This window comes from Hylobates moloch, unplaced genomic scaffold (assembly GCF_009828535.3).
Source record: "Hylobates moloch isolate HMO894 unplaced genomic scaffold, HMol_V3 SCAFFOLD_2, whole genome shotgun sequence".
Lineage (NCBI taxonomy): Eukaryota > Metazoa > Chordata > Mammalia > Primates > Hylobatidae > Hylobates > Hylobates moloch.
In genome coordinates, this window is record NW_026652277.1 from 90,580,171 (window position 1) to 90,606,766 (window position 26,596).

Genomic DNA, 26,596 nt, shown 5'->3' on the forward strand with positions numbered 1-26,596 from the left:
CAGTGGGAGTTGCAGACCAGTCATTCATGGTAGGCTGAGTGCTCCAATCTTCAGTAGGGAACTGCTGAATAGGCACAGAGGGCACCTGCATGCCTTTAAACCAGTCTGCAACCTCAGATTGGGTAGCAGTAAACTTGCACGAGAGCAGTCCATTCACTTTGAAATTCCTCCTTTTTCAGCTGCAGCCTACTCTTCTTTTTCAATCTCTTCAGGATCTCTATAGAAGTAGAGATCAGGCATGATCATGGGAGATGGGGCAACACATGCACAGAGCTTCCTGGGCCAGCATCCACTACATTAGACTCAGTGATTGAGCTTCCTTGTTGTTGCATGGGATGACAATATCCACATAGCTCAGAGGAGAATCTGTTACATACAGCATTGGTAGGTAGGTTACCATAAGAAGCCCCTGAGAGAGGCTGATAGTTAGCCCTAGAATCAGTAACCACCAGAAGATGTGGGTGGCAGATGATTGGATCTGGTTAGCATAGGTTCCCCAAGTGAAGTGACCAGCAATACATGTGGCTCCAGTGGCAGCAGCAAACTTCAGCACAGCCCACTAGCCAGTATTCCTGCAGGATATGACACATCAGCAGGGTTTTCACTGGCAACAATGGCATGAGCTGCCAGCAGAAGCTTCTCCCAGGTCCTCTTCAGATTTATGATATATTTGTGGACTTTGGATCTTGTTAGAAAAAAAAAGATTATGATATCGATGCCATCACCTTCATTTTTAGATGTACTATAGTTCCATTTGGAAATCAAGGTTAGTGTCACCTAAGTGAGTTCCTGCTGCAAGAAATTTGAGGACATCAAGGGTTCTGGACATTGTGAAAGTTTCCCTTTAAGTTACAACAGGAATCCAGAACAACACTGTATGGACCCCTCTCTGGGTAGCACAGCAGGCTAGCTTTTTTTCTTTTTCTTTTCTTTTTTTGGGGGATGAAGTGTCGCTCTATCACCAGGCTGGAGTGCAGTGGCATGATGTCAGCTCACTCCAACCTCCGCCTCCCAGGTTCAAGCAATTTCCCTGCCTCAGCCTCCCGAGTAGCTGGGACTACAGGCATGAACCACCACGCCTGGCTAATTTTTTGTATTTTAGTAGAGATGGGGTTTCACCATGTTGGCCAGGATGGTTTCCATCTCCTGACCTTGTGGTACGCCCCACTCAGCCTCCCAAAGTGCTGGAATTACAGGTGGGAGTCACAGTGCCTGGCCGCTTTTTTTCTTTTTTCTTTTGTTATGAGACAGGGTCTTGCTCTGTCACCCAGGCTGGAGTGCAGTGGTGTGATCATGGCTCATTGCAACCTCTGCCTCCTTGTTCAAGTGATTCTCATGTGTCAGCCTCTGGAGTAGCTGGGATTACAGGCATGAGCCACTATGGCCTGGCTAATTTTTGTATTTTTAATAGAGACAGGGTTTTGCCATGTTGGACAGGCTGATCTTGAACTCCTGGCCTCCAATGATCCGCCCGCCTTGGCTTCCCAAAGTGCTGAGATTACAGGAGCCACTGTACTTGGCCCAGATTTTATTCATTTATTTATTTATTTAATTTTATTTATTTATTTATTTATTTAGTTATTTATTTATTTATTTGAGATGGAGTCTCACTCTGTCGCCCACGCTGGAGTGCAGTGGTGCAATCTTCGCTTACTGCAACCACCGCTTCCCGGGTTCAAGTGATTCTCCCACCTCAGCCTCCTGAGTAGCTGGGACTACAGGCATATGCCATCATGCCTGGCTAATTTTTGTATTTTTAGCAGAGGTAGGGTTTCGCCATGTTGGCCAGGCTAGTCTTTAACTCCTGGCCTCAAGTGATCTGCCTGCCTTCGCCTCCCAAAGCGCTGATATTACAGGCATGAGCCACTGTGCCTGACCTAGATTTTATTCTTATGCCTAATTCATTTGTCTGTCTTTGGCTGAAAAAGGATTATGTCCTTTTGTACTGAGTGTGTCTCTGATATGCAAGAAATGATTGGATATTTTAATCTATTCAGGTTTAATTGGGGCTGAAAACTTTAAGACCATTTACAAGGCTGTGTTACTAGGCTAGGCTTTTCCATTATCTAAACACTCCCTACCTCTACCACCTGTCAGTAATTACCTTTTTTTTTTTGAGATGGGGGTCTTACTATACTATGTTGTTCAGGCTGGTGTGCAGTGGCTAATTCACATATGCCATCATACCCTTCTACAGCCTTAAACTCCTGGCTTCAAGTGATCCTCTGCCTCTGGCTCCTGAGTAGCTAGGAAAACAGGTGTGTGCCACTGCGCCCTGCTCAAAGAAAACTTTTTTTTAAGACGAAGTCTCACTCTGTCACCCAGGCTGGAGTGCAGAAGCATGATCTCAGCTCACTGCAACCTCCGCCTCCCAGGTTCAAGTGATTCTCCTGCCTCAGCCTCCTGAGTAGCTGGGATACAGGCATGCACCACTATGCTCAGATAATGTTTGTATTTTTAGTAGAGATGGGGTTTAACCATGTTGCCCAGGATGGTCTTGAACTCCTGACCTCAAGTGATTCACCCACCTTGGCCTCCCAAAGTGCTGGGATTACAGGCGTGAACCACTGCGCCCGGCCCAAGAAAACTGTTTCTGATCTTTTCTGATAGGGATGGAAGAGAATACTTACTTCTCCAGATCAGTGGCTGCATATCTCATATCTAAGGTTGTGTTAATCAGTTTCTAATAAAAACACCACACCTGGCACAGCAACTGCAATTAGTGCCACCACTTGGTTGAGTCTGCAGCAGTTCACTGCAATCTTCTCGGATCCATCTGATTTTTGCAGGCACCAGAGTGGTGAATTAAATGGAGATATGATGAAGACTAACTCTATCCTTTAGGTCTTTAAGGGTGCCACTAGCTTCTGCCATTCCCCCTGGGATGTAATATTGGATTTGATTTGGTCTTGATCAGGAAGATGGTGGGGGCAGTTTCAGAGGGCTTCATTAGCCCTTCTCCACTCTAATTTCACCCCAGAGGAGTAGAATCAATATTAGGGTTGTGCCAGCTGCCAAGAATCTCCATTCCAAGTATACATTTGGAAGCTGAGAAAATGATCACTAGATGGGTTATGGACCCAGTGGGCCCACTGTGAGCTAGATCTTAGGACTCCTTTTATTACTTGACCCCATATGTCCTCCATCTAAGAGGAGTGGCAGATGATGCTGAGTCTACATATATTGTCAACTGGGACCTGTGTCCAAGAGTCTATGATGTTTGGGTATTTCTCTTTTCCCAGTGTATATTACCTGAAGTAAATGACTGTAGGTTCCTTTGTGGGAAGGAATAGGGAACCATTACTATGTACTGCCATAGCATTGCCAGGTCCTTCTCCTGGGGATCTGGCCTCTCCTTTAGTCACTGAGTTTCAGATCTGGAAACTGGCGTATGTCTGGAAACTGGGCAAGGGAGCATGAGACTACTGCTTCCAGCCTAACCATCTAGCCTTGATTTCTCTGATGTACAGATTGAACAGTACCCTTGTTGGCTGCCCAGATATTTTTCCTTAGTCATTTAATAACCCTCTAGTAGTCAGGTCCCTCTGTGAAGCTGACTTGCCACTTGTTATGATGATTGTGTCTTGCTGGCATCTGAGGGTTAAGTGGCCTTGACTGGCCTTTGGGGGATAGTGGCTATCATCGCAACTGCAATTAGAGACCAGTTTTATCACAGCATCTCCTACTGCAAGTCCCGGCTCTCAGAGAAGAGCCACTACTGAACTTAGCGGTGTTGCTGACATTCTCACTAGAACGTTTCTTATTGCTTTGGTAAGTAATATATTTTCTGGGTCCTCTTGTGGATTTTCCAACTATTTGCAGTATATAGTCTATAGCATCCTCACTTTTCCGAGCCTTTTCATTCATCTACCTTTTGCTACAATTTTGGTATTTCTACCTCACTTAGTGTGGGCCACTGTTTTTTCCATGATTCTGGGAGCCATCCTGGTAGTAGGATTGCATCATCTTTCAGGATCCTTCTCAGGGCATTAAATCCTGAAAGCAGTATCTGGTTCTTTTTTTTTTTTTTGAGACAGAGTCTCACTCTGTTGCCCAGGCTGGAGTGCAGTAGCGTGAACTCAGCTCACTGCAACCTCTGCCTCTCAGGTTCAAGTGATTCTCCTGCCTCAGCCTCCCGAGTAACTGAGATTACAGGTGCAAGCTACCATGCCCAGCTCTTTTTCACTATTTTTAGTAGAGACGGGGTTTCACCATGTTCGTCAGGCTGGTCTCAAACTCCTGACCTCAAATGATCCTCCTGCCTCGGCTTCCCAAAGTGCTGGGATTGTAGATGTGAGCCACCATGCCCTGCCCCATCTGGTTGTTTAAAATTATATATTGCTCTTTGTCATAACACATTCTGCATGCTCATCTTTGTAATTATTTTTAGAGAATAGAAGAGGTGTGGCTCTCAGTGCTTAGTTGATCAATGAAAAGTTGATTTGTTAGTGACGCCATCCATTATCTCAGGTATCAATGAGGGAATCAGGTCTCTTTATCATTAGATCCCTCTTTTCCTTCATAGTTCTGAATTTTCATATACTTCAAGAAAAGAAGTCCTCAAGAGCAGTGAGTCTGAGAAATTAATGTGATTAGTATCTAATTATCACCAATATCATCTTATGTAAACTACATAGAGACTTTTTTGGAGTTCTGAATTTTTCCTTTACTGACTAAAAAAAACCCCACACAAATGAGTGAATCCATTTAGGACCAAGCAAGGAAAAGTAGCTGTTATTCCCTGACACACTGTGGTATGGTTTGGCAGCAGGATAAGGCTGCGAATGGGTGTAGAGTTCTCACTGGCTACACAGATGGGTTCTAAGTCTTGCCTTGCTGAGTGGACGGTTTTGCTGAACCATGTGGATAGATAAGCTTAATAGTTTTCCCCTTTGCCCTTTCCCTTTCTAAATGTGATTACTTATAGGAAATGTGCTTTGGAAACTAGCATAAAGGAGAAAAAAGGCCTTTCCAGTTTGTCTTTTAAAGAACAAGCTGGGGATGGAGTTAAGATAAGATTGAGCTCCATCTGGTGTCTAACTTTGATCAGTTCTTGGAACTAGGAACTGATCAAAATCTGGAAAGCCTGATTCTTCTAAAAATAGAAAATGGGCTGGGTGCAGTGACTCACGCCTGTAATCCCAGCAGTTTGGGAGGCCGAGGCAGGCAGATCATCTGACGTCAGGAGTTTGAGACCAGCCTGGCCAACATGGCGAAACCCTGTCTCTACTAAAAAATACAAAAATTAGCTGAGCATGGTGGCAGGTGCCTGTAATCTCAGCTACTTGGGAGGCTGAGGCAGGAGAATTGCTTGAACCCGGGAAGCAGAGGTTGCAGTGAGCTGAGATCGTGCTACTGCACTCCAGCCTGGGCGACAGAGCTAGATTCCATCTTAAAAAAAAAAAAAAAAAAAAAAGAAGAGTCATGATAAGCATGAATAAGGCAGAGAGGCCAAATCAGCAGAGTCAATGTGTGGTCTCTGGGAGGACTGGTGGGATTTTTGCCAAGACTTAAAAGATGATGAATAAAAAGTAACATTGTCTTTCTATGGCAAAACAAACTCTATGGAAATTTAAAGAGTGGGATATTTATAATGCAAAGTAACGGACACGCCGGGTGGCTCACACTTGTAATCCCAACACTTTGGGAGGCTGAGGCGGGCGGATCACCTGAGGTCAGCAGTTCGAGACTAGCCTGGCCAACATGGTAAAACCCCATCTCTACTAAAAACACAAAAATTGGCCAAGTGTGGTGGCATGCGCCTGTAATCCTAGCTACTTGGGAGGCTGAGGCAGGAGAATTGCTTGAACCCAGGAGGCAGAGGTTGCAGTAAGCAGAGATTGCGCCACTGCATTCCAGCCTGGGTGACAAGAGCGAAACTCCATCTAAAAAAAAAAAGCAAAGTAACAGACACAAAACTTCACAGGCAATCCTTTAATCTTTTCAAGATTCAAAGAAGGTCAGGAAGGGTGGATAAGCCTGATATCCCAAGAGAAAGGGCAGCTTTAAGAGCATACCTGGAGTTTGAGCCTGGCAGACGAGGCTGCTATCAATCCAGCAATGTTGTAATCATCCAACAGGTTCTTCTTTTCTGCTGCACAGGGAAACCAATTCACTGAGACAGTGTCGTGGTAGTAACAAAATAGTTTAATTAATGCAAGGCCAGCCAAGCAGAGAGACAGGAGTTTAAGATTACTAAAATCTGCCTCTCTGAGAGCTCAGAGGCCAGTTTTTATAAATAATTCGGTGGGCAGGGGGCTAGGGAATGGTTGAAGATGAAACCTCAGGGGTGTGGAAAATGGTGCTTACGCACTAAGACCACCTCTGGGTGGGGACCACAGGACTGGCTGAGTCAGGAGTCATGGGCCCCGGTAGGGTATGTCAGTTGCCAGAATGCAAAAGTTTGAAAAACAATTCAAAAGATGAATCTTAGGTTTTACAATAGTGATCTTATCTATAAGAGAAACTGAGGAAGTCACAAATCTTGTAATCTATGACCACATACCTTCTGAGCAGTAAGGGATGACAAAAACTACGCCTACATTTTGGCAAAAGTCAGGCCCTCTCGTAATCCTAATATTGTGGGTTTTCATTAGTCTTACAAAGGCTGTTTCAGTTCCTGAACAAGGAGGGGATCCGTTTTAGAGAGGAACTATTATCATCCTTTCCTTAAAGTTAAACTAGAAATTAAATTCCTCCCAAGGTTAGTTTGGCCTATGCCCAGGAATGAGTGAGGACAGCCAGCCCCTGAGGCTAGAAGCAAGATGGGGTCAGCCATGCTAGACTTCTCTCATTGTCATAATCTTTGCAAAGGTGATTTCAATGTGCTGGACAGGATGAAGGGTGGAGTGGGAAAGTACTGCAGTTATCAAAGAGGAAAGAATGGGGCCGGGCACGATGGTCACGCCTGTAATCCCAGCACTGTGGGAGGCGGAGGCAGGAGGATCACCTGAGGTCAGGAGTTCAAGACCAGCCTGGCCAACACAGTGAAACCTTTTCCCTACTAAAAATACAAAAATTTGAACCTGGTGGGGCGGAGGTTGCAGTAAGCCAAGATCGCGCCACTGCACTCCAGCCTGGGCGACAGAGAGAGACTCTGTCTCCAAAAAAAAAAAAAAAAAAAAAAAGAATGAAAACCAGTGAGGTAAAGATTCAACTCCAAAAATTAAAGAAAACAGAATGATCCTAAAGAAACAAAAACTAAGGGCCGGGCGCTTAGACCTGTAATCACAGCACTTTGGGAGGGCTGGGAAGGAGGGTCACTTGAGGTCGGGAGTTGAGACTTGCGTGGATCACTTGAGAGTAGCCTGGGCAACACTGTGAGACCCTGTCTCTATATAACAAAACGCCTAAAGAAATAAAAGATTAAAGCAAAAGCCAATGGAATAAGAAACAAAATAGGAGAAACCAAAAGCTTTTTTAAAAAAAACTAGTAACACCTGAGTCCATACAGTTAAAAATGAATAATTAAATAAATGAGGTAGAATTGACAAATCTCCCATGCAGAATTTCAAATAATTTATGTAGGTACTCTGTCCTCATGCAGGTGGAGCATAACTCCCGGTTCCTTCATTAAATGTGAGCTACACGTAACGACTTCCTTCAAAAGATTACAATAAGGAAAAGGAAGGGATGAGTAACTTTACAATGGAGAGGACTGACAGACTACTTCAGCCTGATGATCAAGGTCAACATAAAAAGTGAAGTCATGTTAATAGCATGTACCTCCGGTATGTAACTGCCCAGTGGGTTCACCTTGCCCATTTCCTAGACAGAGCCAATTTATAAAGACAGGCGAATTGTAATAGAGAAAGAGTAATTCACATAGAGCCGGAGACCAGAGTTTTATTATTACTCAAATCTGGCTCCCGGGGCATTCGGGGATCAGAGTTTTTAAGGATAATATGGTGGGTGGGGGAAGGACAGTGTGTCGAGTGTTGATTGGTTAGGTCAGAGATGAAATCATAGGGAATTAAAGCCTCTTGCACTGAGTCAGTTCCTGGGTGGGGGCCAGAAGATCAGATGAGCCAGTTTATCAATCTGGGTGGTGGTGCCAGCTGATCCATCAAGTGCAGGGTCTGTGAAGCATCTCAAGCACTGATCTTAAGAGCAGTTTAGGGAGGGTCAGAATCTTGTAGCCTCCAGCTGCATGACTCCTAAACTATAATTTCTAACCTTGTGGCTCCTTTGTTAGTCCTACAAAGGGAGTCTAGTCCCTAGGCAAGAAGGAGGTTTGTTTTGGGAAAGGGCTGTTATCATCTTTGTTTCAACCTATAAACTAAGTTCCTCCTAAAGTTAGTTGAGCCTAAGCCCAGGAATGAAAAAGGACCGTTTGGAGGTTAGAAGCAAGATGGAGTTGGTTAGATCAGCTCTTTCTGTCTCAGTTATAATTTTGCAATGGCAGTTTCAGGTATACTGTGATGAAAATGGTGCTTACCTTTATGGTCTTCCTCCTCAAAACCACTAATCCCAGTCTAATCATGAGACTTAAGACAAACTCCACTAGAGTGGGATCTTTTTTTTTTTTTTTTTTTTTTTTTAGACAGAGTCTCACCCTGTCACTCAGGCTGGAGTGCAGTGGTGTAATCTTGGCTCCACCTTCCGAGTACGAGCAATTCTCATGCCTCAGCCTCCTGAGTACCTGGGACTACAGGCGCATGCCACCACGCCCAGCTAATTTTTGTATTTTTAGTGGAGATGGGGTTTCACCATGTTGGCCAGGCTGGTCTCGAACTCCCAGCCTTAAGTGATCCACCCACCTTGGCCTCCCAAAGTGCAGGGATTACAGGCGTGAGCCACCGCACCCGGCCTAGAGTGGCATCTTAAAATATACTTGACCAGTATGCCTCAAAACTGTCAAGATCATCAAAAACAAAAAAAGTCTGAGAATCTGTTACAGCCAAGAGGAGCCTAAGGAGACATGATGACTAAATGTAATGTGGTACACTGTTTGGGCTCCTGGGACAGAAAAAGGACCTTAGGTAAAAACTAAGGAAATCAGAATAAAGTATGGGCTTTAATATAAGATGTTAATAATAGGAAAAACTGAGTGCGGGGTAAATGGGCACTCTGTACTATCCTCACAATTCTTCTGTAAATCTATAACTTTTTTTTTTTTTTTTTTGAGACGAAGTTTCACTCTTACTGCCCAGGCTGGAGTGCAATGGCGCGATCTTGGCTCACTGGAATCTTTGCCTCCTGGGTTCAAGCGATTCTCCTGCCTCAGCCTGCCAAGTAGCTAGGATTACAGGTGCCTACCACCACGCCTGCCTCATTTTTTATATTTTAAGTAGAGATGGGGTTTTACCATGTTGGCCAGGCTGGTCTTGAACTCCTGACCTTCAGGAAATGCTGGGATTACAGGTGTGACCCACCGCACCCAGGCGGTTTTGTTTTGTTTTGTTTTGTTTTGTTTTGTTTTGTTTTGAGACAGAGTCTCGCTGTCGCCCAGGCTGGAGTGCAGTGGCACGATCTCGGCTCACTGCAGGTTCCGCCCCCCGGGGTTCACGCCATTCTCCTGCCTCAGCCTCCCGAGTAGCTGGGACTACAGGCGCCCGCCACCATGCCCGGCTAATTTTTTGTATTTTTAGTAGAGACGGGGTTTCACCGTGGTCTCGATCTCCTGACCTCGTGATCCGCCCGCCTCGGCCTCCCAAAGTGCTGGGATTACAAGCGTGAGCCACCGTGCCCGGCCAGTTTTGTTTTGTTTTGAGAGAGTCTCGTTCTGTTGCCCAGGCTGGAGTGCAGTGGCATGAGCTTGGCTCACTGCAACCTCTGCCTCCCAGGTTAAAGTGATTCTCCTGCCTCAGCCTCCTGAGTAGCTGGGATTACAGGCGTGTGCCACCACGCCTGGCTAATTTTTCTATTTTTAGTAGAGACAAGGTTTCTCCATGTTAGGCTGGTCTCAAACTCCTGACCTCAGGTGATCCGCCTGCCTTGGCCTCCCAAAGTGCTGGGATTACAGACAGGCACCACCATGCCAGGCTAATTTTTGTATTTTTAGTAGAGACAGGGTTTCCCCATGTTGGCCAGGCTGATCTCAAACTCCTGACCTCAAGTGGTCTGCCCTACTTGGCCTCCCAAAGTGTCGGGATTACAGGCATAAGCCACCATGCCCAGCCAAAATTTTTAAAGGATGTGCTTTAGGAAGAAGATGTATGATCACAGAAGGGAGTTCTGGGGAAAATGCAGACTGACAAGATTTAAAAAGCTATTAAAAAAGAAATTAGGTTGGGCACGGTGGCTCACACCTGTAATCCCAGCATTTTGGGAGGCCAGGGTGGGCAGGTCACCTGAGGTCTGGAGTTTGAGACCAGCCTGACCGATATGGAGAAACCCCATCTCTACTAAACATACAACATTAGCTGTGTGTGGTGGTGCATGCCTGTAATCCCAGCTACTCGGGAGGCTGAGGCAGGAGAATCACTTGAACCTGGGAGGCGGAGGTTGCGGTGAGCTGAGATCATGCCATTGCACTCCAGCCTGGGCAACAAGAGTGAAAAGAAAAAGTCTCACAAAAAAAAAAAAAAAGAAAGAAAGAAAGAAAGAAAGAAAGAAAGAAAGAAATTAAAGACCATTGTAATTCACAAATAAATCACAAAAAGGATATGTTTGGCTGGGCATGTTAGGTCATGCCAGTAATCTCAGCACTTTGGGAGGCTGAGGTGGGCTGATCGCTTGAGCCCAGGAGTTCGAAACCAGCCTGGACAACATGGCAAAACCCCATCTCTACAAAAAATAAAATACAAACATTAGCCGAGCATGGTGGTGCATGCCTGTGGTTCCAGCTACTTAGGAGGCTGAGATGAGAGGATCACCTGAGCATGGGTAGGTAGAGGCTGTAGTGAGATGTGACCGTGCTACTGTACTCCAGCCTGGGTGACAGTGAGACTGTCTCCTCAAAAATAAATAAAATAAAAAAGGATATGTTTAATCTTTATTAATTTTAATTTGAAGGAGGGTAAATATCTGGGTATTATTTTTTCTATTAAGTGTAGGACTGGCTATGACATTTCTCTAACTATAAAAGTAGAGAAGGGTGGATGTAGTAAACTGTGAATAGGCCAAAGGAACGCAGAAAAAGTAGGAACTATACCAAGAATAGGAATGATGAACAACAATGATGATCACATACAAAATAACAAAATAGAAAGAGGGCCCAACAGTACCTCACAATAATGATGTAATCATACCTCATCTTGGCCGGGCAAGGTGGCTCACGCCTGTAATCCTGGCACTTTGGGAGGCCGAGGTGAGTGGACTGCATAAGCTCAGGAGTTGGAGATCAGCCTGGGCAACACAGCAAAACTCTGTCTCTATGAAAAATAAACAAACATTAGCTGGGTGTGGTGGTGTGTGCCTGTAGTCCAAGTTACTTGGGGGACTGAGGCAGGAGGATTGCTCGAGACCAAGAGGTCAAGGCTGCAGTGAGCCATGTTTGCCACTGCACTCCAGCCTGGGTGACAGTGATACCACATCTATTAAAAAAAAAAAAAAAAAAAAAAAAAAAAATCCATGGTCCCATGTTATAATTGAAGCAAATGGAGAAAAAAATTTCAATAAATTTTCCCAATTATTAATACGCAATTTTAGCACAGACTTTTCTTGATGCTGTAGAGCATATACAGAGATTTATATATAGTCAAATGGCCACATAGTTGACTTGGTGTTTTGTTTTCATTTTTATTTTTTGAGGCAGAGTCTCGCTCTGTCACCTAGGCTTGAGCGTGATCTCGGCTCACTGCAGCCTCCACCTCCCAGGTTCAAGCAGTTCTCCTGCCTCAGCCTCCCATATAGCTGGATTACAGGTGTGTGCCACTATGCCTGGCATAGTAGATTGTATTTTTAGTAGAGACAGGGTTTCGCCATGTTGGCCAGGCTGGTCTAGAACTCCTGACTGCAAGTGATCTGAGAACCTTGGCCTCCCAAAGTGCTGGGATTATAGGCATGAGCCACCGTGCCAGATTGACCTGGTTTTTATTCATTAATACCACATTGCATTAATTAAGGCTAACTGGTTGATAAATATGCAATCACTGTAACAGTCAATCATCTAGTGTTTAACTGTGTACCTAGGGTCTCAGTAGTAAAAGAATATAGATTTATCATCCATGCCAAAAAGGAGTTTGTAGCCAAGTGTGAGAGAATGTATTCACATGAAAAGTGACAGAGGCAGGAAAAATGTTATTTGATGTTCTCACACTGTCCTCATCTGTAAAATTCATGTACAATAGTGCCCCCTTATCCTTGGGGGATACGGTCCAAGACCTCCAGTGGATGCCTGAAACCATGAATATAACTGAACTCCATATGTACTGTGATTTTTCCTATGCATACATACCTATGATAAAGTTTAATTTATGTTAGGCACAGTAAGAAATTAACAACAATAATAAAACAAAAAAATTACAATATACTATAATAAAAAATCATAATGCAAAAATTCATAATGAAAAAGTTGAATGGATTTAGTCCCATAAAAACATCAACATTTGTGATACTGAAAAAGTACTATAAATAAAAGTAATACCAAATGAAAACTGAAATTAAAAATAAAGAGCTAGGGCTAGCCTACAGTGGCTCATGCCTGTAATCCCAGCATTCTGGGAGGCCAAGGCAGGAGAATTGTTTGAGGCCAGGAGTTCAAGACCAGCCTGGGCAACATAGCGAGACCCTGTCTCTAAAAATAAAAAAATAAAAAGTTGTTGTAGACTAGTAAGAAAAAGAAACACATCAATAGAAATACAGGCAAAGGACATGAGAAGGCATTCTGGCCAGGTGCCATGGCTCACGCCTGTAATCCCAGCATTTTGGGAGGCCGAGGTGGGGGGATCACTTGAGGTCAGGAGTTTGAGACCAGCCTGGCCAATGTGGCGGTGAAACCCCGTTTCTACTAAAAATACAAAAAAAAAAAAAAAAAAAAATTTAGCCGGGCGTGGTGGCTTGTGCCTGTAATCCTAGCTACTCAGGAGGCTGAGGCAGGAGAATCGCTTGAACCCAGGAGGTGGAGGTCACAGGGAGCTGAGATCGCACCACCGCACTCCAGCCTGGGTGACAGAGCAAGACTACATTAAAAAAAAAAAAAAAAATACCCGAGAGAGAGAGAAAGCATCTACAAAAGAAACACAAATGTTTGACAAAGGTATAAAAAGATATTTAACTTCACAAACAATAAAAACCATAAAACCTGACATATACCAAATGCTAATTCAGTGATTTTTTTTTTTTTTTTTTTTTTTTTTGAGACACGGTCTCCATCATACAGACTATAGCACAGTGGCTGGTGTGATCACAGCTCACTGCAGCCTGAACCTTCCAGGCCCAGGCGATCCTCCTGCCTCTGTCCCACCTACTGCTACCTCTGTAGCTGGGACGATAGGTACATGCCAACATGCCTGGCTAATTTTTAAGTTTTTTTTTATAGAGACAAGGTCTCACTATATTGCCCAGGCTCGTTTTGAACTCCTGGACTCAAGCAATCCACCTGCCTCGGCCTCCCAAAGTGCTAGGATTACAGGTGTTTGCCACCAGGCACAGCTAAAAAAATTTTTTTTGTTACTAAGACGGGGATCTTGCTATGTTGCCAGAGCTGGTCTCAAACTCCTGGGCTCAAGTGATCCTCCTGCGTCGGTGTCCTAATATGCTGGGATTACAGTGTCAGCCATGATGCCTGGCCCATAGTTTTGTTAACAGCTTCCTGGGCAGTCTCCCGACCTATTTCCAGTGACTTCAGCCTTCATTCAGTCTGTTCATCACTGTGACTGAGAGGAAAGCACTGGAATGAGTATTCTGTTTTAAGCGAATTCACGGTTTCCAGGCTGAGCATCACTATTCCTAGAAGTAAAGCATGGAACTGAGTAGGCACACTGTACAGGAACACATACAGGATATACAGAGAAAGTGACCCTACAGAAAACACGGCTGAGGCTACCCTACTAGTCACTCTAGAGCAGACCACCTGCAACAGAATCATCCAGAACACCCAATAAATAAATAAAATCATGATAACTAATATTTATTAAGCACTTCCCATGTGTTAAGTGCTTTACCATATTCATTCATTCCTTTAACCCTTAGGGAAAAACCTGTAAGTAGGCTCCTGTCACTAGCCCCATTTTACAGGCGAGGAGACTGAAGAACAGGAAGGTAAAGTCATTTGCCAGTATGCTTGACTGCTGGAAGGGAGGGAGGCTGTGCAGGGTGAGCTGCATGTTTATAGTGCTCCTGGGTTCATTCTAAGTGTGAGAAGCACTGAGTACAGGACTTTCTGGGCTGGAGTTTTTATTTTTTATTTTACTTTTTTATGGGATGCACAAACTGCAGAGAAATGGAGTCTGTGCACCGAGGCAGGCGTTTTGTCACAGAAAGTGGAAGCCAGCTGGAATCCTTCTCAATCTCTTAAAAGAGAGGTTTGGAGGGGCAGATTGGAGGGAAGGGTCTAGGATAGGAGATCTTCAAACCTCTTCTTCTTTGGATTTCCCAGTGGCCTCCCACAGTGCCTCATTCCGGGGCTTCCATGATTACTCTGAAAACCAAGGAATCCTAGCTTCCCAGGATGTGAGAGGGAGTCCCAGTCCTGTGGGAGGGAAGTTGTGAAAGTGAAAGAGGATGGATCCCATAGCACAGATGGCCTAGGTTTCTACCACCCAGGGCCTGGGCACATGAAGCTCCTTACCCCCAGCCTGTTTCTTTCAGGATCTCCCTGCCAAGATGTGAATCAGCCTTATTTATTTATTTATTTTTTTGAGACAGAGTCTTGCTCTGTCACCAGGCTGGGGTGCAGTAGTGCCATCTTGGCTCACTGCAACCTCCTCCTCCTGGTTCAAGCAATTCTCCTGCCTCAGCCTCCCGAGTAGCTGGGACTACAGGTGCGTGCCACCACGCCCGGCTAATTTTTTGTATTTTTAGTAGAGACAGGGTTTCACCGTATTGGCCAGGATGGTCTTGAACTCTTGACCTCATGATCCACCTGCCTTGGCCTCCCAAAGTGCTGGGAATACAGGCGTGAGCCACTGCGCCTGGCCTGTGAATCAGCCTTTTGTCATGTTTCTGGCACCAGCACCTTCTGGAGATGAGGATCTCAACATTGCCCTCAGAATCTGGCTGTCCCACATGGAGCAGGACCTTGAACTCCTGCTGGAACACCAGGAGGAAGACTCTGCTTGAGCCTGTGTAGAAAGGAAGGTTGAAGTGTGACCAAATGGGGCAAGGCTGGGAGGGGATTAGGGGAAGAGGGGAAAGACGTCACTGGGATGCTGGCCTGCAGGACACTAGATTCTGCCTTAGGTTTCAGGTGGGTGGTTTAGGGTGAGCCAGGGGAGCCAAAAGTGTAGCACAGCGGTAAAGACTCCAGGACACTTACCAAATATCTTTTCCAGGTGACCAGCCACCAAGTAAAGCACTGATGGTTTCAGAATGTGCCTCAACCTGCGAGGCAAGTATGCAAAAGGAGTCCCTTTCCGGGATGGACACACTTCCCATAGAGCCGTGTCACCCTGCACAGGGTTGCAACCAGGCTGGGTGCCATTGCTTGCAAACAGACTGGGATCTGTTTTTGTTTTTTTGTTGTTTTGTTTTTGAGAGAGTTTCGCTCTTGTTGCCCAGGCTGGAGTGCAGTGGCGTGATCTTGGCTGACCGCAACCTTCGCCTCCCGGGTTCAAGTGATTTTCCTGCCTCAGCCTCCCGAGTAGCTGGGATTATAGTTATGTGCCACCATGCCCAGCTTTTTATATTTTTAGTAGGGACGGGGTTTCTCCATGTTGGTCAGGCTGGTCTCGAATCCCCAACCTCAGGTGATCTGCCCGCCTGGGCCTCCCAAAGTGCTGCGATTACAGGCATGAGCCACCGCACCCGGCCTCAGACCGGGATCTGAAATTAGAGAGAATCCCTTGTGGACTGGGGACAGGACAAGACTGCTCTAGATTGGCCCATGCTGCCAGGTTAGTTCCTTCTGTAAGCACCCCCTCCTCCAGGGGCACCCACTAACTGGCTCCCTCAGATCCTGGCTAGCCAGTACAAGGCCTCGGCAGTACAAAGCTCCCATTTCCAGCCAGTCCAGGTGGCGCTCACATGGTTAGGGTGCATGAACCTGGGTTGGAATACAGGCCTTCTTTGCTCCAGTTGTTTCCCAATAATAAATGTTATAAAATTATCGAAGGCACTGTATTAGTCTGTTACACTGCTACACGAGACTGGGTACTTTATAAAGAAAAGAGGTTTAATCGACTCACAGTTCCACATTGCTGGGGAGACCTCAGGAAACTTACAATCATGGTGGAAGGCACCTTTTCACAGGGTGGTAAGAGAATGAATGAGCGCCAGTAGGGGAAATGCCAGACGCTTATAAAACCATCAGATGTCGTGAGAGTCACTCATCACGAGAACAGCACGGGGGAAACCGCCCCCATGATCCAATTACTTCCACCTGGTCTTGCCCTTTACATGTGGGGATTATTACAATTCAAGGTGAGATTTGGGTGGGGACACAGAGCCAAACCCTATAAGGCACACTGCTCACCAACATTAGGTAGAGTTCATAGATTTCTTTGTCTCAGCAATGGATACATTAGAATGAGGATGACTGCTGCAATGCTAACCAGCTAATAAATAGAAGTGGACTGGGATGAGTCCAGGCAATTGCCTAATGAGCCCCACTATACATATTTGCAAAAATGTAGAATGATGCCATTCTTTTTTGTTTTGGTAAATAGTTATTTTTCATTAAAAATGTAATGTTATGTTAATATTGGATAAAAATTGATTTAATAAAAATGTTATAACATGTAGTAGCTATTACTGTCATTTTATTTTTTTAGACAAAGGGTCTCACTCTGTTGCCCAGGCTGGTATGCAGTGGCTCCATCATGTTTCACTGTAGCCTCAAACTCCCAAATTCAAGCAATCTTCCCAAGTAGCTGGGACTACAGGCATGTGCCACCACACCTGGTTAACTTTTTATTTTTTATAGAGATGCAGTTTCATTAGGTTGCTCAGGCTGGTCTCCACTCTTGGCTTCAAGTGATCCTCCCACCTTTGCATACCAAAGTGTTAGGATTATAGGTGTGAACCATTGTGCCTGGCTTATTTTTTTATTTTTTCTCAGACAGAGTATCGCCCTGTTGCCCAGGCTGGACTGCAGTGGCGTGATCTCAGCTCACTGCAAGCTCCGCCTCCCAGGTTCACGTCATTCTCCTGCCTGAGCCTCCCGAGTTGCTGGGACTACAGGTGCCCGCCACCACGCCTGGCTAATTTTTTGTATTTTTAGTAGAGACAGGGTTTCACCGTGTTAGCCAGGATGGTCTCGATCTCCTGACCTCGTGATCTACCCACCTTGGCCTCCCAAAGTGATGGGACTACAGGCATGAGCCACCGTGCCCGGCCCATGCCTGGCTTATTAGTATTATTTTAAAATGAATAAATAAAATAATATTTTAAAATGTCAATTTTAGGCTGGGAGCTGTGGCTCGTGCCTATACTTCCAGCACTTTAGGAGGCTGAGGCGGGGGGATCACTTCAGGTCAGGAGTTCGAGACCAGCCTGGCCAACATGGTGAAACCCTACCTCTACTGAAAATACAAAAATTAGCTGGGCATTGTGGCAAGTGCCTGTAATCCCAGCTACTTGGGAGGCTGAGACAGAATTGCTTGAACCCAGGAGGCGAAGGTTGCAGTGAGTCGAGATCACGCCACTGCACTCCAGCCTGGGCAACAGAGACTCCATTTCAAAAAAAAGAACAAAAACCAAACAAACAAAAAAAGCCAGGCGCGGTGGCTCACGCCTGTAATCCCAGCACTTTGGGAGGCCGAAGTGGGAGGATCACGAAGTCAGGAGTTCGAGACCAGCCTGGCCAACATGGTGAAACCCCGTCTCTACTAAAAATACAAAAATTAGCCAGGTGTGGTGGCACGTGCCTATAATCCTAGCTACTTGGGAGGCTGAGGCAGGAGAATTGCTTGAACCTGGGAGGTGGAGGTTGCAGTGAGCCAAGATCACCCCATTGCACTCCAGCCTGGGTGACAGAGTGAGACTCCGTCTCCAAAAAAAAAAAAAAGAAAGAAAAAGAAAAGAAAATTATCCAGCCCAGGCCCTAAAATATAAAGATCTCTTCCTGGCTTCCCCCTCCCCATCCCCGACCCTGAGGTGGAGTCTTGCTCTGTCACCCGGGCTGAAGTGCAGTGGTGTCATCTCGGCTCACTGCAACCTCTGCCTTCTGGGTTCAAGTGATTCTCCTGCCTTAGCCTCCTGAGTAGCTGGGATTACAGGCACCCGCCACCAAGCGTGGCTAATTTTTGTATTTTTAGTAGAGATGGGGTTTTACCATGTTGGCCAGGCTGGTCTGGAACTCCTGATCTGAAGTGATCTGCCCACCTTGGCCTCCCAAAGCGCTGGGATTATGGATGTGAGCCACCACGTTTGGCCTTCTACCTGGCTTTTTCCTTCTGAGATTGTACTAAGGTTCTGTCAAGATGGTGCAGGAGGGCCGGGTGCGGTGGCTCATGCCTGTAATCCCAGCACTTTGGGAGGCAGAGGTGGGCGCATCACAAGGTCAGGAGTTCGAGACCAGCCTAGACAATATGAAACCCCAACATGGTGGCAGGTGCCTGTAGTCCCAGCTACTCGGGAGGCTGAGGCAGGAGAATTGCTTGAACCCGGGAGGCAGAGGTTGCAATGAGCAGAGATCACTCCATTGCACTCCAGCCTGGGCAACAGAGCAAGACTCCGTATCAAAAAAAAAAAAGATGGTGTAGGAATTCTAATAAACTTAGGTTTGTGTGATCAAAAGTTTTTTCTGGTGGACCTTTAGAGACAAATTGTGCTTTTCTATGAGTAGTGTTGTCTGGTGTTGACAGTCAACACCACTTATAGAAAAGTACAATTTGTAACCTTTTTTTTTTTTTTAATGGGATTACACTATAAAGAGTTGATTGTTTAGTCCACATCTATACGTACCAAGGACATCCCCATCTGTCAGTACATACTGATCAACCTCAGTCTTCTTTTTTTTTTTGAGATGGAGTCTCGCTCTGTTGCCCAGGCTGGAGTACAGTGGCACGATCTCAACTCACTGCAACATCTGCCTCCCAGGTTCAAGCGATCTTCCTGCCTCAGCGCCCCCTAGTAGGTGGGATTACAGGCAGGTGCCACTATGCCTGGCTAATTCTTGTATTTTTAGTAGAGAAGGGGTTTCACCATCTTGGCCAGGCTGGTCTTGAACTCCTGACCTCAGGTGATCCACCCGCCTCGGCCTCCCACAGTGCTGAGATTACAGGTGTGAGCCACTGCGCCCAGCCCAACCTCAGTCTTCTTAATGGCTATTCATTATTTCTTTTTTTTTTTTGAGACGGAATCTTGCTCTGTGGCCCAGGCTGGAATGCAGTGGCGCAATCTCAGCTCACTGCAAGCTCCGCCTCCCGGGTTCAAGCAATTCTCCTGCCTCAGCCTCTCCGAGTAGCTGGGACTACAGGCGCTCGCCACCACGCCCGGCTAATTTTTTTGTATTTTTAGTAGAGACGGTGTTTCACCGTGGTCTCGATCTCCTGACCTCGTGATCCGCCCGCCTAAGACTCCCAAAGTGCTGGGATTACAAGCGTGAGCCACTGCGCCCGGCCTATTCATTATTTAAAGGTAAGAATGCATCATACATGTTTCTTATGCTTTTTTGACTTAGACTCATAATAAAAAATACATTTTACACCAGGCACGATGGATTATGCCTGTAATCTCAGCACGTTGGGAGGCCAAGGCAGGTGGATCACGAGGTCAGGAGTTCAAGACCAGCCTGGCCAAGATGGTGAAACCCTGTCTCTACTAAAAATACAAAATTAGCCGGGTGTGGTGGTGGGCGCCTGTAATCCCAGCTACTCAGGAGGCTGAGGCAGAAAATCGCTTGGACCCAGGGGGCGGAGGTGGTTGCAGTGAGCCAAGATCATGCCACTGCACTCCAGCCTGGGCGTCAGAGTGAGATTCTGCCCACCCACCCAAAAAAACAAAAACAAAAACAGATTTTACATCATGTCTATATATTTCAAAAAGAAATTAATAGACTTTGCTCCATTCTCTTTTCTATTATAAAGCGTATTGATTGTGACCGACTAAGCTAATTTCACCATTCTCTAATGGGTGACAACTTGCAGTCTGAAAAACACTGCCATCATTTACTAATTAACGATTAAAATATTGACAGAATGTACAAAGAAAAAGAGCAACAGGCTGGGTGCGGTGGCTCACGCTTGTAATCCCAGCACTTTGAGAGGCCAATGTGGGCGGATCATGAGGTCAGGAGATTGAGATCAGCCTGGCCAAGATGGTGAAACCCCATCTCTACTAAAAATACAAAAAATTAGCCAGGCGTGGTGGCATGCGCCTGTAGTCCCAGCTACTCGGGAGGCTGAGGCAGGAGAATCACTTGAACCTGGGAGGTGGAGGTTGCAGTGAGCTAAGATTGCGCCACTGCACTCCAGCCTGGGCGACAAGAACAAAACTCGATTTCAGAAAAAAAAAAAGAAAAAAAAAAGAAAAAATAGAAACAAAAACTTTTCCACTATAGGATCATTTCCTTCAGGACACTAAGTGAAGAGGGTGTTGATATATATTGTCAACTGGGTGTAATGGGTTAAATTGAATACCTCAAAAAGATATGTCCAAGTTCTAATTCCTAATACTTGTGAATGTGGACTTACCTGGAAATAAGGTCTTTGCAGATGTAATTATTATTTTTCTGTTTTTCTTTTTCTTATTTTTTTGGAATGGAGTCTCGCTCTGTTGCTCAGGTTGGAGTACAGTGGCAAAATCACAGCTCACTGCAACCTCTACCTCCCGGGTTAAACCATGTAAAAATTTTAAAATGATTCCTAAACTACAAGCTCTACAAAAAACAGGCATGAAAAAGGCTTAGTCCTATCCATGTACTAAATAGTACAATACTTCAATAAATAAAAGGCTGCAGTTTTATTAATGCAAGAAAAGACCAATCAATGAAATAGAACAGAAAACCAAAAATACACCCACTTATATACATAGAAATTTAATATTTAATAAAGGGGACAATTCAGATTACTGTGGAAAAGGCAGATTACTCGATCAAGGATTGAATTATCATTGGAATAAACAGGTTAACCTATTAAAAATCAATTTGAGGCCAGGTGCAATAGGTCACACCTGTAATCCCAGCACTTTGGGAGGCCAAGGAGGGAGGATCGCTTGAGCCAAGGAGCTTGAGATCAGCCTGGGCAAGACGGTGAGACCTTGTCTCCACAAAAATAAAAACAATTAAAAAATTAGCCAGGCATAGTGGTCCATGCCTGTAGTCCCAGCTACTCAGAAGGCTGAGCTGGGAAGATAACTGGAGCCCAGGAATTTGAGGCTGCAGTGAGCTATGACCACACCACTGCACTCCAGCCTGGGTGGCAGAGTGAGGCTCTGTGTCCAACAACAACAACAACAACAACAACAACAACCAGTAAAATTAGACTTAAATATATATGTAAAATAATAAAAATTCACTTGAACTATACCTAACAACCTAAATCGAATCACACTTCAGGAACATCAAACATTTAAATGTAAAAAAGAAAACTCAAACCATACCAGAGGAAACCATTAGCAAATATTTTATAGTCATGGAATAAGGAGGGCATTCCTAAGAATGAAACAAAATCCACAAACAACATAAAAAGATTCAGGCTGGGCACAGTGACTCATGCCTGTAATCCCAGCACTTTGGGAGGCTGAGGCGGGGCAGATCACGTGAGGTTGGGAGTTTGAGACCAGCCTGACCAACATGGAGAAACCCCGTCTCTACTAAAAATACAAAATTAGCTGGGCATGGTGGCGTGTGCCTGTAATCCCAGCTGCTCGGGAGGTTGAGGCAGAAGAATTGCTTGAACCCAGGAGGCAGAGGTTGCGGTGAGCTGAGATCGTGCCATTGCACTCCAGCCTGGGCAACAAGAACGAAACTTCGTCTCAAAGAAAAAAAAAAAGAGGCTGAATAATATTCCGTTGTATGTCTAAATCACATTTTGTTTATCCATTCATCTGCTCATGGATTCTTGGGTTGGTTCCACATTTTGGCCACTGTGAATAATGCTATTATAAATACTGGCATCCAAGAATGTGTACTTATTTCAGTCTCTGCTTTCAATTCTTTTGAATATATACCTAAAAATGGAATTGCTGGGTCATAAGGTAATTCTCTAACTTTCTGAGGACACATCAAACTGTTTTCCACAGTGGCTGCACCATTTTATATTCCTACCAGTAATAACAAGGGTTCAAATTTCTCAATATCTTTGCCAACAATTTTGTCTTTTCCATTTTTTATTTATTTATTTATTTATTTTTGAGATGGAGTCTTCCTCTGTCACCCAGTCTGGAGTGCAGTGGTGTGATCTCAGCTCACTGCAACCTCTGTCTCCCAGGGTTCAAGCAATTCTTGTGCCTCAGCCTCCCAAGTAGCTGGGACTACAGGCGCCTGCCACCACAACCAGTTAATTTTTGCATTTTTTAGTAGAGACGGGGTTTTGCCATGTTGCCCAGGCTGGTCTTGAACTCCTGACCTTAGGTGATCCACCTGCCTTGGCCTCCTAGAGTGCTGGGATTACAGGCGTGAGCCACCGTGCTTGGCCCCATTTTTTTGGTAACAGCCATTCTAATGGGTATGAACTGGTATCTCATCGTGATTTTGATCTGCATTTCCCTAATGACCAGTGATGTTGAACCTCTTTTCATGTTCTTATTGGCCATTTGTATATCATCTTTGGAGAATGTCTACTTAAGCCCTTTGCTTATAATTTATTGTTTGAGATAGGGCCTTGCTATGTTGCCCAGGCTGGTCTCAGCAATCCTCCTGCCTCAGCCTCCTGAATAGTAGGGAGTATTAAGTGTGTGCCAATGCACTTGGCTACTTTGTTTATGTTTCAATTGGGTTGTTTGTTATCCTATATATTAATCTCTTATCAGATATATGATTTGCAAATATTTTTTCTCATTCTGTGGGTTGTCTTTTCATTCTTCTTCACGTTATTTGATGCACAAAAGTTTATAATTTTGATGAAATCTAATTCATCTTTTTTGTTGTTGTTGCCTATGCTTTTGGAGTCATATCTGAGAAATCACTGCCAAATCTAGCATCACGAAGCTTTTGCCCTGTGTTTTCTTCTAACAGTTTTACATTTAGGTCTTTGATCCACTTTAAGTTCTGTATCTGGTATAAGGTAAGAAGTCCAACAACATTCTTTTGTATGTGGATATCCAGCTTTCCAAGTACCATTTTTTGAAAAGACTGTCCCTCCTCCATTGAATGGTCTTGGCACCCTTGTTGAAACACAGGAGGACTTTAAAGTCAACTCAGATTTCTCAGCTTATTGTCTGGGCTCTTGATAACTGCTCCCTCAGTAAATGACAACATATATCCATGCAGTAGTGCCTATTATATGATAAGGAAAGGACTATTGAGCTAATGAAAGTAAAAAGCTTAGAAGAACACCTGTGGTATGTAGTAAAAGCTCAACAAATGTTGGTTATTTCATTATTAAGAGTGACACTAGAGTCCAGCATCTCACTTGTTTTCGTTAAAGGTTTTAACATTTTGCAGAATTTGTTATGTAAGTCAGGCCAAAAGCTACTATACTCTGATCACAACTAATCTTTGGAATTTCCCCCAAGACAGATCCTCATCCACTCCTTTGCTTCTAAGTTTATTTTGCTTCTTATAACAAGTGTTGCACTCAACACCCAAAGATAAACCTTGATCTTAACATATGGCATGCTTTTTGTCAATGCTTTTTGTATGGATACTAAGACCCTTAGGTTGGGTGAGTGTTAGAGTGCCACTGCACTGCACTTTAGCCTGGGTAACAAAGCCAGACCTTGTCTCCTCCCAAAAAAAGAAAAAGAAAAGGGGTCTCACCATGTTGCCCAGGCTGGTCTCAAACACCTGGTCTCAAGCAATCCTCCCACCTTTGCCTCCCAAAATGTTAGGATTACAGGTATGAGCCACTGCACCCAACCAAAACTTCCACTTCCACTTCACCAACAAAGTTTCTTTCATTTCAGACTGATTTTCCAAGTGTACTCTAAGAGGGTAACCCTGCCTTTTAGTTGTGTTGATGCCACAACTGTCAGTCTACTTATTAAGTCCAGGATTTAAATGCTAAAGACATGAGAACCTGAAAAAGGCTTACTCAAACTCCTCTCAGCAAGCGTCCTTAGTCTCCATTCCCACCTTCCTCCAATCCAGCTCACAGTGCCCAGTCACCAGTTACCTCTTTTTTTTTTTTTTTTTTTTTGAGTTAGAGTCTCGCTCAGTTGCCCAGGCCAGCGTGCAATGGCACGATCTTGGCTCACTGCAACCTCCACCTCCCAGGTTCTAGCAATTCTCCTGCCTCAGCCTCTCGAGTAGCTGGGATTACAGGCACCCACCATCATGCCAGGCTAATTTTTGTATTTTTGTAGAGATGGGGTTTTACCATGTTGGCCAGGCTGGTCTTGAACTCCTGACCTCAGGCAGTGACCTCTTTTCTGTCCACCCAATTCCTTCTTCAGTACAGACAGAGTTCCTACTTCATTCTTCTCTCAACATCATAATTGTTTTGGGGTTTCTGGGGAGAATTTATCTTACTTATTTCCTTATCTCAAAGGCGTATGCAGAACAGCTAGATACTGATGAGAAATATACTACTAGACAAACTCTAACATTCACTCAACCTAAAGGTCTTAGAAATTTGTTCTGTGACATTTTATTAAAACTACACCCTGCATCCAACCAAGAGTAAGGGCTGAATGACTCCTTATATCCTAGAGTGCACTAGTCTCTGGGATATACAGGCACTCCTCAATCAGTTCTCAGATGATTCTGCCTCTAAAAGCAGCAGAAACTACAGGTAATCATGTCTGGGCTTACTTGAAGTTGTGTGCTCATTCCAAAATCTGCCTTGCTCACTCAAGAGTCCAGGTATCACTGGCCTTCAAGGTCATTAGGCAGCATCCAGTCTTTGAAGCAAATCATTCCAGGTTTTTGACTCTGCTTTCCTGTCAATGTCAGCTAGAGGAACTCTTCTCCCTGCCTTGGACCTGGCTGGTCCTGGTTCCACTCTGGCTCATTTGCTTCCACACCTGGCCTATGATACCACGTGATTAATTCCTTCCTGTGTGCCTCAGGCCCAGGCTTGCCAAAGGAATGCACTCAGAGCAGCTCTACCTATTCCTGTCCATCAGTTGCTGGTTGCGCACTGGCACTGCACATAACCGCTCCACAGAATCTTAAACCTTCAGGACTCTACCTGCTCACAGGTCCTGGGTTCCTACAGGCCTTCTTCATCAAGGGTGGGGCCACAGCTTTGCCCCAAGAGGGCAACCTGCCTTCTTGTTCCTGTACTGGCTTGAGACTCCTAGGCTGTGTCTGAACTAGCTGATAGGCCAGAAGCTTTAGGATGAAAAGAATACTGGAGGAGTCCTCAAAGTTAGAACTTTTATTGGTGTCTGTGTCCCCTCACTCATTACCTATCTTGACCCTTCCCTACTTACCTTAGTGATTTCGTGATTTCAGTGAAAAAGACGCAACCTAGATAAGATTGCAAAGTCCCATACCTTCCGGGGGAGAGTCGACCTCAGACAGGGTCTTGCTTTGTTGCCCAGGCTGGAATGCAGTGGTGCGATGTCAGCTCACAGCAGCCTCTCAAACTCTCAGGTTCAAGCAATCCTCCCACCTCAGCTTCCCATATAGCTGGGGCTACAGGCGTGCACCACCATGCCCAGCTAATTTTTAAATTTTTTGTAGAGACAAGGTCTCCCTCTGTTTCCCAAGCTGGTTTCGAACTCCTGGGCTCAAGCGATCCTTGTGCTTTGGCCTCCCAAAGTGTTGGGATTACAGGTGTGAGCCACCGTGCCCGGCCCGACCTTTTGTAAATACTCCCAACTAATTGTCCAAACGGACTTGAACAAAAGAATCTTCTTCCCAATACTGCCAGGGAGGGCAAAATTCTTCAAATTCATGTTTGAGGCCATAAACCAACAGGAGTAAAATGGAATCCGCAGGAAGCAATGACAAGAAACCCAAGAACACTCATTTCCCTCCAGCCCAAGTGGCAGATGGGATCTCAAATACACCACGGTGTGATGCGTGACAGGCTGTTCACTGGGGATGTGGAGCATTTTAAGTGACCTGCAGAGGGTGGGCCTGGGTCACCACCCCCCGCGACACCCCTCCCCAGGCAGCATTCCTGGGGAGTCTGAACCTCCCTTGGTGGACCGACTCCCGAGGGTCTCTAGGGTTTTTCACCTCATCTCGAGGTGAACTGAAGGCATGGGAATAGGCAGCCCCACAGCCTGGGGCCCCAAAACCCGCTCTGGTCTGAGAGCAAGAGATGCCGCCTGGAGGCCACTCACCAAGCAGCTCCGCTGGCTCGGCAATGGGGGTCGTCCGGGTCTGGGTCATTGCCACTGGCTCGCCCTCCGCCCACCCTTGCTTCCCGGACTCAAGAGCTGCTGGGTTCTCGGCGCGCCGGCAGTGGGCTCCGCAGTCTGTCTCCTACACAGAGCAGGCGGGAGGAGGGCTCTGGGTTGCTTCCCCCGCCGCAGCCGCGCGCTTCCGGCGGGGTCG

At 45.4% G+C, this 26,596-nt stretch overlaps 1 long non-coding RNA gene and 1 pseudogene across 1 annotated transcript; both read right to left on the reverse strand.

Annotated features, from left to right (window-relative positions):
* Positions 1–64: 64 nt before the first annotated feature.
* LOC131382706 (small ribosomal subunit protein uS2B-like) lies at positions 65–1,545 on the reverse strand (annotated as a pseudogene).
* Positions 1,546–5,432: 3,887 nt separating this feature from the next.
* LOC131382711 (uncharacterized) lies at positions 5,433–26,573 on the reverse strand. Its single transcript, XR_009212302.1, has 3 exons — positions 26,383–26,573; positions 11,193–11,315; positions 5,433–6,094 (listed from the first exon to the last, which is right to left on the reverse strand). It is a non-coding gene; the product is annotated as an uncharacterized LOC131382711 (long non-coding RNA).
* Between the last annotated feature and the right edge of the window lie 23 nt (positions 26,574–26,596).